This window comes from Haliotis rufescens, unplaced genomic scaffold (genome assembly GCF_023055435.1).
Source record: "Haliotis rufescens isolate VD_foot unplaced genomic scaffold, xgHalRufe1.0.p SCAF_7, whole genome shotgun sequence".
In the NCBI taxonomy this organism is placed as follows: Eukaryota; Metazoa; Mollusca; class Gastropoda; order Lepetellida; family Haliotidae; genus Haliotis; species Haliotis rufescens.
In genome coordinates, this window is record NW_025964361.1 from 11,690,752 (window position 1) to 11,704,932 (window position 14,181).

Sequence of the window (14,181 nt, forward strand, 5' to 3'; positions counted from 1 at the left end):
TATCCACATAGTCAACCATTTCAAACATAGACGTGCTCTAGCTCAGTTTAGATCTGGTTCTCATAAACTACGAATGAAAAGGGGCTGTGTATTGGAGAAGCTAGGAATGAAAGATATAGAGGTTATCACGCGAGTGTGTTTGGGGATGGTAAATATCCTGCATTAGGAATAAACATTGTATTTAGCGAGCCTTGGCGAGCTAAATACATAGTGTGTATTCCTAATACAGGATATTTACCATCCCCAAACACACAAGCGTGATAACCTCTTTATCATATAATGTCACACAGCAAAAAAAATGCAGTTTCCGGTATCCGGATACCTGCCGGATACCACCGGACACTTACCCAAAACGCTTCCGGGTATCCGGTGGCAGATACCTTGCCAGATACCAGATCCGTGGTATCCGGCATTGAAACCTCACCTGAAAGTATGCCACCTGGAATCTGGGTATCCGGCACCGGATACCTCACCGGATACCTCAATCTGGGTGTCCAAGGATCCGCACCGGATACCAAGAATCCGGCACCGGATACCTCATTCTGAGTTTCCAAAAACATGTCACAATTTGGGGGTGCATTTTGTTCAATTAAGTGTGAAACACCTAAATATATATTGGAAACTAACCATGAAAATTGAACATTGCTGAAGGTATCCGGATGCAATTTTTCGAGATGTCTTATTTCTGGTAAATAATGTTAGCCTGGGCATATCAGATAGCTGTAGTAATATTCTGTGTCATTTTAGTTGTAAATATCCCCTTAAAGTTGAGATCTATGGGCATGTACTTTTGGAGAAGACAATTTTTTTCAATTTCATCTATAATTCTTTTTAGATGTTAAGCTGTTTAATGAACAAACATCAGTTCTAATACATGTATGATGATATCCTTAAATTTCATGTTCAGACTTCCAGATTATTCTGAGTGAAAGTATAAACTCATCGACTGTGTGCTCACTTGGGCCTTTGGTCCTAGTGAGATGATAATATGATTATTTGTAAAGGTACAAGTATTGTTATGAGCATACCAGCTTCATTTAAGTTTGAAACACAATATGCCTCACTCTGAGGGTGACATGTACCAGATTTCATCACACTACAGAGAGCTGTTCCTCAGTTACTGTGAACATTTTTACTGAAAGACATTGAAAGCTAATTTGACCTTCAATATCAGTTGCGACTATTTCAAAAACAATTGTAAAGTGCTTCATTCAGTGTAATATTGACAAACATATGACAATGATATACAACTATGTGTATAAGAGTTATTTAGACTTCTGAGGGAAAAGGCACATTAGAGAACAAGAGTCATCAGAAAGATGACATATCCCCCCGGCAGCTGTCTGTAAAGTAACCACTAGTGCATTTCTGTATGTAATGAGTCAACAGTTGAATGTTCTTTAAGAAGCATACATTGTTTACCCACAAAAGATCCACCATGGTCGCATCCATATGAATGCCAAGTTTCGATCAAATACATTGAATGTTTTTCGAATTCTGCCCCAGAAATGAACCCCATCCCCAATTGAGTCTATGTCCAACTTGATTCCATTAAAAAAAAAAAAAAAAAAAAAATTAGAAAAATCCCAAAATTTGAAAGGCACCACTTCAGTATGTGCATGATAGCTTTGCCAAGTTTCGATCAAATACACTGAATGGTTTTCGAATTCTGCCCCAGAAATGAACCCCATCCCCAATTGAGTCTATGTCCAACTTCATTCCATAAAAACTTTAAAAAATAAAAATTTGAAAAATCCCAAAATATCAAAAGGCACCACTTCAGTATGTGCCTGATAAGAGTTGCCAAGTTTCGATCAAATACACTGAATGGTTTTTCGAATTCTGCCCCGGAAACGAACCCCATCCCCAATTGAGTCTATGTCCAACTTCATTCCATAAAAATTAAAAAAAATTAAAATTAGAAAAATCCCAAAATATCAAAAGGCACCACTTCAGTATGTGCCTGATAAGAGTTGCCAAGTTTCGATCAAATACACTGAATGGTTTTCGAATTCTGCCCCGGAAACGAACCCCATCCCCAATTGAGTCTATGTCCAACTTCATTCCATAAAAATTAAAAAAAATAAAAATTAGAAAAATCCCAAAATATCAAAAGGCACCACTTCAGTATGTGCCTGATAAGAGTTGCCAAGTTTCGATCAAATACACTGAATGGTTTGGGAATCCTGCCCCGGAAAAGGAAATGATTACGGACGGACAGACGGACAGACAGGCTGATCACTATATCCCCCGGGGGATAAAAAGTAAGTGTATGACCTGTTGCCAACTTCTATCCCTGCCCTAAGGAAGAGTTTGGCCATTAACAATTTTTTTGTCTGGCTGTGACATTGACCTTTGACATAGCAGATCAATGTGTTATTCCAAAGATGTCCAAGCAATACATGGTTTTATACGATAACTGTGGCTATCAAACTGAGGCAAAATATTGGAAAATCCCCATTTACACAGCTGGCTAAAGAAACAAACAACAAACAAATTATCAATTTCTTTTATTTATATGCATATATCACACATTGAACAGTGTTCATATAATGGTTCCTGATGCAGTATGCACTTTCCTCCTATTCTTCAATACTCATAACAGAGCGGGATAACTGTTCGCTTGAAAGCATCAGCAGACCATGCTCACCAGTTCAGAGTTACTTGCCCTCAAACATCCTTTTCCTTCTATATTGCCATGGAAAAACAGGAACCAGGATGAGGGGAGGCCAGATGGGCTCTATCCCTGTTGCATTGTGTTAGTAGAATTGTGAACATTCTATTTGGTGTTTGGGTCCACATTTATAGACAAGTAGTCGCAAACATCATTCCTTTCAAGTGATTACCACATGGCCAAAGACAAGAATTTCTTCAACGTCCTTGAAGGATCCCACTCTGACTTGGCATTGGTTGGTCTTCTCACATTTGCCTGACCACCCTTTGTGAGTGTGTCCCAGTGTCAGTTGGCATATAACTTCTCGGTAGGCTCCCATTGAAATAACAGGACTCTCCTCATCGCTGTCTGCCAATCACTTCGGATATCTGGAAGGGTCCTTCCATACTGTCAACCTGTCATCCGGGTATCTCAAGCTGGACCTCAGTTTCTGCAAAATTATGTATAAAGATTGTAGCAAAAGAAAAGAATTGTTGCAACATGTACTTACAGATAAAAGGCAGCAAATTCACTTAATTTATCATCTTTGAGTTTTGTTATATACCAAACATTTGAGATATATATTGTTCCATGCTGATGAGTTGAAACAATCATTAACTGACATCTCTTAAAAATGTTCCTAGCAACCTATGCTTGCCATACAAGCCAAAGTAATAGATGAGGTAGCAAGTGGGCTCATTGAAAGCTCGTAATCGTACCCAATAACATGGGATGTTGTCCATAACAGTCATCATCGGTGCGTCTGGATCGAGCTCATAACATTAATCTCTGGTTTGTCTAGTTGAGATTTGAGATTTGATTAATTTATAATCCTTGTCATTTAGCCGAACTATTGCTGGATGTGGTGTTAAATGAGTGAATTGGGTTTAACGCCTCTTTGAACAGTATTCCAGTTATATCACGGCATGTAAGCTTGATGTGGGAAGAAAGCCCGAAGTGATGCAGGTCTTACATGTTTACCACTTTGATGAAACCCACAAGCAAGTGTATGATGCTACCCTCGATTCAAACCCACGACCATCGGTTTCTGTCAAGCCCAAGAGATGCAACTATGCACAGCAAGTTGTAGTGCCTTTGATAATTAGGCCATCCATGCCAACAGGTGATAAAGAACAAGCAAACTGAAGAAATATTTGCAGAATAGCTACATGAACATGATGAACCAAACAGAATAATTTCAAATATTTACCACTCACTGCTACTCTTCTCTTGTTCCTCATTGCTTCCCTTTTTCCATTGATGCTGTGCAGATGACTGACTCATTCATTCATCCAGACATTCTGCAAACATAAGTAGCATTCACATTAGAGAAATGTCCAAACTGTACATGCTGTACATTGAATTCAATTGAAAAGGCCCCAGTTGAGTTTCCAACTTAGAACTGTCCTTATTAAAATATTTCATCCCAAACATTCAGAGATAAAACATAACCCCATATTTAACAACTGTCAAACAATTATTTGACAACAAAGCCAGGGTCATTCAACATACACTTTACATAAGGAAGCACTTGTTGCAAAAAAGATCCTCGCCAAGGTCAGAGTCATTCCATGAAATATTGAATGATTAAGTTATGAAGCTTATACAAAACAAGGACATAACAGTGTAATTATAACAATATCCTAAGCGTAAAAAAAATAAAGTCTTTGGTGGCCATTATTGTAAATTATAATCTGTATTAGCATCCCACGAAAGTTAAGAGTTAATAATCGTTCCTAGATCTTGGTACTTTTCTTCATTATCTATAAAAAAAGCGGATCTTATTTGGATAATCTTGTTTTGACCACAAATCCATTACGCCTCTTATGCTTACAAACAGTTGACCATAATACTAAAAAAAGGACCCTTGGCGTTTACGGTAAAGTATGTAGAGCAGGAAAATATCTACATCAATCCGTTCCATAAGATCTCTGCACAGAAATCATAAGGCCTCGAAGCCCTGCTACGTACCTGGCAATGCCAATCGCCTTTCCAAATACTGTTGACTTCCGCGTTGTGGATGGCTGAGAGGAACTTCGGCCGGCATTTCCGTGGTGGAGGTGAATGAGAACAATGTATCGATACACGAGGTAAGCTTATCGTAATCAAGAATCACAGTGTATATCGATACACGAGGTTTGTTTACATCCATGTTCTAAAATGGCGCCCTGGACCGTAGGGGAATATGGGTAAAATGGCTTGTTCCCGCTGGGCCCCGTCTCTGATATCACATTATTGTTTGGCGCAAGTTGACGACGCGCATAGGGAGCCGGGAACCAGGTTAACACGACATAAGCTGGTTATGCGCGTCGTCAACTTGCGCCAAGTTATAGCAGAGACGAGGCCCAGCTTATATACTGAACACGATCGGTCATTTCGTCAAAACTGGCCAAATATTGAGATTGCAGCTGAGGTCATGCTGGCAGCTGAAGTGACACATTAAGGTAAGGAATATGTGAATATTACAATGATCACGTATTAAAGTAATTTACCACATGTAAGCCTGTCACATGTGACACATTAACTTTTATAGCCAACATGTAAGTAAATGTATAATTATATTTTTATATGACAAGTAGCCTGTCTATCATATGTTAGTATTTGCTTATGTATATAATGTAGAAATATGTTTACTTTAACTGGATAATTTGTATGCTAATGTGACTCACTGTCTTATTTCATATACTCCCTGTACTCTGTGAGAATGATTAATAGCCTCAACATATTTTTCCAGATGTGAAGATGTGAAGAATCAAGAACAGCTTTAATAACAGGGAAGTTTTGCATCAGAGATCATCGTGAAGTGGAAGAAAAGACATTTTAAGGGTATGAACATTTTCACTTGAACTAGTTGAACAATAACCATGATGACAACTTTATCATGGGGGAATTTTTGGTGGTGGGGTAGCCTAGCGGTTGAAGCGTTCACTCTTCGTGTTGAAGACCCAGGTTTGATTCCTGCCACATAGCTGCGATATTGCTGAGTGTGGCGTTAAACATCAAACAAAGCTAACAGCCGCATACTTACTCACGTGGGGATTCCAGGTTGAAGTTAGTCCCCATCAACATGATCAACCTATGCTAGTTGTGAGAGATAACTTAATGGATCGGGTGATCAGGCTCCCTGACTTGGTTGATCCATGTCATTGTATCCCAATTGTGTGGATCGATGCTCATGATGTCAATCACTGGATAGACTGGTCCAGACTTGATTTTTACCAGACCGCCGTCATATAGCTGGAATGTGGCTGAGTGCAGAGTTAAACAACAAACACCAACATGATTCTACAACCTGCTCTTGTGGATACCATTTTGAAGATCCTACACATAACTTCTTTTCGGGTCTTAACTATTGCAATATGTTCTACTACATGTGTTTTAAACATATATTTTTTTTATAGTGAACTGGATTTGCAAACAAGCCGATGGCTTATCTAAATGATGCTGAAATACAAAATAAGTATTAATAAAATACTAATTCTATACTATTGCAAACTATCAGTTGAGCAATAATGTAATCATCTGATTATAAGTAGATAATGAAGGAGAAGTCCATATTGATTAAATCTACCAGATTCTGAGATAAATGCACGTATTGATTGATTTATTTCAATGTTTTCCTGTACATAATTTTCAACAATTCCATATAAAGCTTTCTTATATCATATCCATGCTGTATAATAATACCTATTATTTCTAATAATAGCATAATTTGGACACACAAATAAGTAATGAATGGTATTTTTATAACAGGTCCCACACATGCGGGATAGGTCATTTGACATGAATGAGTTTTATGTGAATTTAAATCACTACAAGCTGATCTGAGTCATGAAAGGATATGCCTTCGATTCTGTGAAAATGGAAATGCTAAAACATCTCCCAATATTAACCATGCTATTACAGAATCTGTTCACTTGTTTTTGTATGTAAAATATTTTTGAACGATTACATCCATCTAATGATTGTTTGTATGTGTGATATGCCAGTAGAGGTATATGTGTACAAGCATGTGCATACACATAAAAAAAATTATGTTTGTTTGGCTAGGTACCAGTATATGAATAGGTTGTTTAGTGCGACTTGTATATTAGCATCATCATAGTTTCAACAGACAGTTTATGTATATCAAATGTTAAATGTCTTTGTAGGGAGAATTGCATATCAAAACTGTCATTATTTTATTACTTATGAGTAGAACTTTTTAAGTATCTGGCATGATACATTTCCTTGGTCCACAGACACATGTTACCAGTAAACTGACTTGATAAGTAGCATAACAGTCAGTGTGGTTGGAGACTAATTAAGCCGTCACTACTCAATTAAGTAATTAACAGACAATTGCAAGTGATAATACCCACCTGACACTAATTGCCCTGTTAATCCCTAATCCACCATGAGTTGACATTGAGCTCATCTTGCTAATGAGCTGTTGTGAGCGTAACGAGATGATAAACATCAAAGGTGGGGCAGGCTTTGATCAAGTGTTCTGTAGAAGAGATTATGTCACTTGTTTAATGTTTATTTAGGATTAGCTACATCCCTTGATGCGACCAAGACCATACTTGAGGTTATCAGACAGTTTGTCTGGATACAGCCTGATGTCTCAACTGTACTTATTGGATTCTGCCTTGTAGCAAACTATGTGTGTGACAAGGACTTTGACCACTCTGTGCAGATGCATAACAATGCATAATGAACTTGGGGCATGATTCAATTATGTCACACAAGTCAAAGATAGGTTCCACTGTATTTAGAAACAGACGATAGATGCAATACTGTGTAACTTTATAACAATCAAATGATTTACAATTACCCTTGAAAAGTTCCAAAACCAAATAGAACTACTTAAATTATGATTACACTTGACCAATATATTTGGCAGTTTTTGCCGTTATTGTTAATCTGAATTAAAGATAGGATAAATGATAAAAATATGATAATGCATATCACACACAAGTGTGTATTATACGCAAATAAATAAGTCTTGTATACATTGATTAATTGGAAAGGGTCCTATTGGGATTGTTCACTAGCCAATATATTAGCAAATATTCCCGTGGGCGCTTATTAGAGCGAGGTTTTTACGTCAAATACTTTAGTTCTGTTTTTATGTATAAGAACCTATTTTATGCAATTTGCATTGCCTTGTTTACCTTTCCTTATGTTTTGATATAATGCAAACATTTGAGAAAAATTCAGGTGAGCCTGCCTTATGGTACTACAGGAATTGTTTTCAGAAGATCAATTACAATTTTGTATTTTCTGTACAATTTACTGTTTGCTATGGCTTTTTTACATTGGTTAACATGGTTTGGTTAACAGTTGCTTGATAAATTGTCATTACCTTACTCATTGAGAAACCAAATTTTTACCCTTTGTCAATATATGTGTGTTTCTTATATTTTTAATAACAAGCTTTTAAAGATGTTATAAATTGTTTCAGGCACCTGGATTTCACAATGACACCAGATCAGACAAGTCATACAAAGGACTCTCCGGATGATGAATAATCCTCCCCAGAACAACTAACAGGTTCACCTCAGGAAGTGATGATTCTGAATGAATAATGCCACATCAGTGAGATTCTGTAGGTTGTTTTATTACGACATTAATCAAGTCTAAAGGAATCAATACCACAGCAGTGAGACTGTTTATGTGGTGTACACTGACGCTGACTATACAAATCTGAATGACTTTTGTGGTTTACTGCACAAACATAATTGACTTTAGATATTCTTCTACCTTGAAATTCTTCTGAGATTTGACTAATTTGTTTATTTAGAAAATGGCATTGAAGCATCTGTTTCTGTTTTTGAATGTTCTTGCAAACACCTCTGGTTACTGAACCAATGAAATGTAATAAAATCAATAAATATGATTTTTTTATCTTAACAATTTTTTTGTTTGCTTCTTTAAAGAAATATGATATTGATCATTCATAACATAGGTGCTAACATATATCAAATATACTAATGCCCTGAATGTTTTCCTACAATTAATACAGCTCACTGAACGAAGTTTTTAGTTCCATGTCAGTAGAAAAGTTACATTGATATTTTTATGTACCAGTACTTTATTAGGTGTTTTCTGTGGATGCCATTAGTCTTATGCACCCATTTGGGTTAATGATATTCTGTTTCGAACTTCAATGAAACTCGTCTGTCAAGATGTAACAAGTATTGATACAGTTCCAAAATAAACTTTTAATCTCACCAGGAACAAAGGCCCAAGTGAGCACATAGCCAATGACTTTTATTTTTTGTCAGAGTGAGTATGGTGTTATGCCACTTTATGAGCAAAATTCAAACAATATTATGATGGGTGACACCAAGCAATGTACCGATGTGGTGAATCGAATGCTTCAACCACTTGGCTAAAACAAACTGGGAATATGAAGATGATATGTAAGGATACCATCATACCAGGACTGAATGCTTTTCATTTAATACGCTGAACATCTAAATTGAAATATATATGAACTTGAAAAATGTTTTCACCAAAAGTACATGCCCATAGATCTCAACTTCAAGGGGATATTTACAACTAAAATAGCACAGAATATTACTACAGCTATCTGATATGCCCAGGCTAACATTATTTACTAGGAGAAAGACATCTCGAAAAATTGCATCCGGATACCTGCCGGATACCTGCCGGATACCTTCAGCAATGTTCAATTTTCATGGTTAGTTTCCAATATATTTTTAGGTGTTTCACACTTAATTGAACAAAATGCACCCCCCAAATTGTGACATGTTTTTGGAAACTCAGAATGAGGTATCCGGTGCCGGATCCCTGGACACCCAGATTAAGGTATCCGGTGAGGTATCCGGTGCTGGATACCCGGATTCCAGGTGACATACTTTCCGGTGAGGTGTCCATGCCGGATACCACAGATCTGGTATCCGGCAAGGTATCTGCCACCGGATACCCGGACGCGTTTTGGGTAAGTGTCCGGTGGTATCCGGCAGGTATCCGGATACCGGAAACTGCATTTTTTTTGCTGTGTCATTCTTTAGTTCTGTGCTTAAAAATCGCTTTCCCTCTCTCACAAACATAATCGAAACATTGCGAGTTTTCCTGCAATGCGCGCATGAATATTTATTACGTCAGAGGGTAGGTGACGTGTCAGTCGGACAGTGACAGTAGGCAATATAGTTCCAAATGAAATCTATTTCTTATACAGTGGCGAAGCAACATAAACGCAAAACAACAATTGTTTTTAATTGCCTTTTGCGGCAATCCATCGGTATGTTCGCTAGAGTAACTGCCCTTTGTCAAAGGGAAGCTACTCTAACCCTAGTCTCTGAGACGTCACGGCCACGGTCAGACCTTGTTGACAGTCGGTCTGTCCTGTCATAACGTTAAGACGTGTAGTCAGATGTACACACAGCGACAAAACGCATCAAGGTAACAATTCACATATATTTCGGCCAAATCCAACTATTCTAATTTGTGGTGAAGGTTTCAAGCCGCAGAGGTCTACAAACACAGATATGGCTACTGATCCCGCTTGGCTAGGCCTCGTGCCCTCGCAAAATTGTTTCGAAATTTATATCTCCAAAGTTGCCCAAACTTATAAAATGCCTTATCTACGTCACAGCTAGACACGGATTTTCAGTATATTAGACTGTTCTTTTGATAATGATAGCAATTATCCCTGTAGTTTATCGTTTTTATCCGTTGGCTTTATCCTGCCGAGAAACCTACCCGTTATATGATAATATATAATATCTGTAAACTTCCACATATTACTTCTTACATATGTGCTTAAAAATAAGTATTGCGACGTTTGTACATTCCTTTTACCTATTACAAATATCCAACAATCCACAAATATCAAACCTTTTCGGGTAAGGGCTGTCACTGCGGCTGCAATGCAGGCTGTTGAACATAGTTCATCATGGAGGTCCGCTGCATACACATGATTCCAGAGTTCATCAAAGTCAATGGGTGCACGTTACACCGGTTTGTATTTCTTTAATGAGTTTCAGGAACAACCTGGTTCATTCCGTCAAGTTGATTAAGTCATTCGCTCTTCAAGGGGGTATGCGGTGGACAGCGAGTGGGGACAGGAACGTTTCGGCTTCTGGGTCATAACGACTTCTGTGGCGTGCCTTTTGAGATCCTGTTTGCATCCGTGAACCAAGACCTGTTCTCCCGTGGTTGCAGTGCCCTAAGGATGAACTTATGTATGCTTCCACGGCTGTTACTGAGGGGTCCAGAAGCGGGAAGGCCATAGACTTTAACTGTGAAAGACATCAGACACAGACGAGTTCTTGTTTTATTGGAATTGGAATTCTCTGTTAGCGCTCGATTTGCTATATTCAAAGAATATAAAAGCTTGTTGAATTTGTTTTCAATAAACCTAAGACAGTACTGGATTCCAATATCCATATCCATAATATTTCTTTATATATATAGCACTGGATTGCAAAGCTCCACATTAATCCATATCCATATTATTTCTTTATATACGGAACCGCAAAAGAAACATCACCATGGATAGATAATGTGAGATACTTTATTTGTCCAAACACTGTAAACATACTTTGAGACATATTAAAAAGATGAAACGTGGCAAAACTGATCACCAAGGTTGAAATTAAAATGTAAAATGTTCTTTAAGTGAAACACGACACTAGTTTCTGAGAAAATGGCATCACATGTCAGTATCTCGTGTGTCCGCCATGTGCATTGATGACTGCCGTGCAACGTCGATACATGGAATGGATGAGGCGGTCGATGAAGGCCATAGGCACTTGAGCCCACACACTGAGGAATCCCTGACGCAGTTCAGCTGCAGTTGTCGGCCTTAAGCTTGGTCGGACGTCATTCAGCCGTCTTTGAATCTCGTCCCACAGGTGCTCAATGGGATTTAAATCGGGACTGAGGGTAGGAGACTGCATGGTTTTGATGTCATTCTGCTGGAGGAAATCTCTTGTTGCTCTCGCAGTGTGGGCACGGGCGTGATCATGCTGAAACTCGTGTTTGCGGCGACGTGCCAAATGAGGTATGGCGTGTGGTCTCCAATGTACCGAGCTGCTGTGACACCATTGCCTCTCCCTGGACCTATGTTCTGGAAGACCACAGGGCCGACCATCTGTGCAAGACCATTTCCACCCTACACCATGATGCTGGGACCACCCCACGAGTCTCACTCAACAACACAAGCATCCGAATAACGTTCCCCACGGCGTCGCCAAACTCTCTCTCTCTCTCTCTGTCATCTGCTGTTGAGATACAATAACGGCTCTCGTCTGAGAAGAGGACTCTTCTCCACTGCTGGTGCTGTGTTACCTACTGAAGACGGTCCCGGCGATGACGTGGTGTCAGAATGGGTCCTCGGTGTGGCTTGTGACAGTGGTGGTGTCTGCTCGTCAATCGTCGACGCACGGTGTCCGCACTTATGTGTCGCTGGTGTGTCCGCATGGTCTGTCGAGCAGTTTCCGCAGCAGTAACAAAGCGATATTGACGATGCTGTCGCACAATCTGACGATCCTGACGTCGGGTAGTGACCTTTGGTCTTCCACTACGTGGTCGGTCATCTGTAGTGTTGGTGGTCTGGTACCATTGCTGAAGCTTGTATATGGTCCTTACGTGGACTTGAAATGCATTGGCTACTTGCCGGTTGGTTTGTCCAGCTTGCAATCGTCCAAGGGTTTAGTGTCGCTGATTTCTTGTCAATCTTGGCATGTGGTAGCAATTCAATAACGAATGAATGTTATCCGATCTGGGTGGATTTTTATAGGGCAAGAAATGGGAGAGCGCATGTGCATTTAAATTTGCACGGAGCTCACGTGCATCGGGTTACCATGGCCGTTGCACTGATGCGTTTGGACGATCGGTTTTATGGTCATCTGCTTTGCCTTTTTATCATCAAATTTCATTTTTCCGGACAAGATAATGTTAAATGTTAGAAACTTTGACAAAAATTACTAAGATATTTAAATGACAACTTTTCATGCAATGTTCCTTGGGGTGACGTTTCTTTTGCGGTTCAGTATATATATATATATATGTTTCCGTGGTAGAATAGGACTTCAGCAACCCATGCTTGTCGTAAGAGGCGAATAACGGGATCGTGTGGTCAGGTTTTGCTGACTTGGTTGATACATGATGTCATCACATCCCAATGGCGTTGATCGATGCTTATGATGTCAAACGCTGGATTGTCGGGTCCACCAAATCCCTGGTCCAATTACCATAATCCTCAATGCTGTCAGAGAAAGTATTTGAGAAAAGTGGAATTAATATCATGTGGATTCTCAAAAACTCAAAGGATTCGCTTTGATGTTTGTAATCTCAGGTAAGAACCAAGTTCAACACTGCCCAAACCATTTTCTTTGTACATCACTGTCCCATATTACACACTTACGTATACGGAAAACTTCATTCCTTGATCCATGGGGCATTATCGTTCAATATATATAACAATCAAATAGCCAATTCCCTTCCACTGATTTACCCACCTGAACTAGAAATAAAGGCTTCCAGTAAAACCGCCTCAAATGTTTCTTACTTAGATCAATGCAGAGTGACAAAATACTCACCACAAGACTATATGACAAGAGGGATAACTTTCCAATAGTCAACTTCCCCTTCATGTCGAGCAATATTCAAGCAGTTCCGGCCTATGATGTTTACATTTCACAACTTTTGAGAATATAATCGAGCATGCACATTCTACCAAGATGTCAAAGACCCCTATACCACTTTAGCTCAGGAGTTGTTTAATCAATGTTATAACATTCAAGGTCAAGGCCCCAGTAAAGCTTTCAAAAAAGTGTTATGGCGGACATGTGGAGGACAATTTCAAATTTGACGCATCAGTTACAAAAATGATGGCCGATGCAATTCCCAATTTTGAATTGTAGCACATGTTTCCGTGGTTTTTTTTCAGGTTAAGAATTGAATTGCCTTTGCATGTGTTTGTGACGGGTGCCCTAAGTGGGGCAGGATACCTGATCTATTTGATAGTCATTCATCAACACGTGCTAATGATATAGTCAACTCTGCTTTATGCAGAGATTTCTATTCGCTTTGGAAAGGGCTGTGTCGCTTTATTTGCTAAACACGGTGACCATAGATAGATATAGATATATATGTCTATCTTCAGAGATATATGACAATTTGTCAATTATGAAAGCAAATGCATCTGAAGTTTACCGCCGAAAGAATACGTGAAATGTTGGACTTCTAGGCGTTCAGCATCTAGGCGTCCCCATGGGTACAAAGTGTCCTCCTCTTCTTGATGATCTGTTTGGTTAGGCATATGAATAGGAATTTTTGTTCGGATGGAAAAGTCAAAACCAGGGATTTTGACCAAGAAGTTTAACTTGAGCTTCGGGTTTATTGATGATCTGATATCGTTTAATAACAATCAAATAGCCTATTCCTTTTCACTGATTTCCCCAATTGAACCAGAAATAAATGGGACCAGTTTCATATTTAGATCTATGCATAACGATTCAGAGTGACAAAAATCTCTCCATAAGGCTGTATGACAAGAGGGATGACATCAA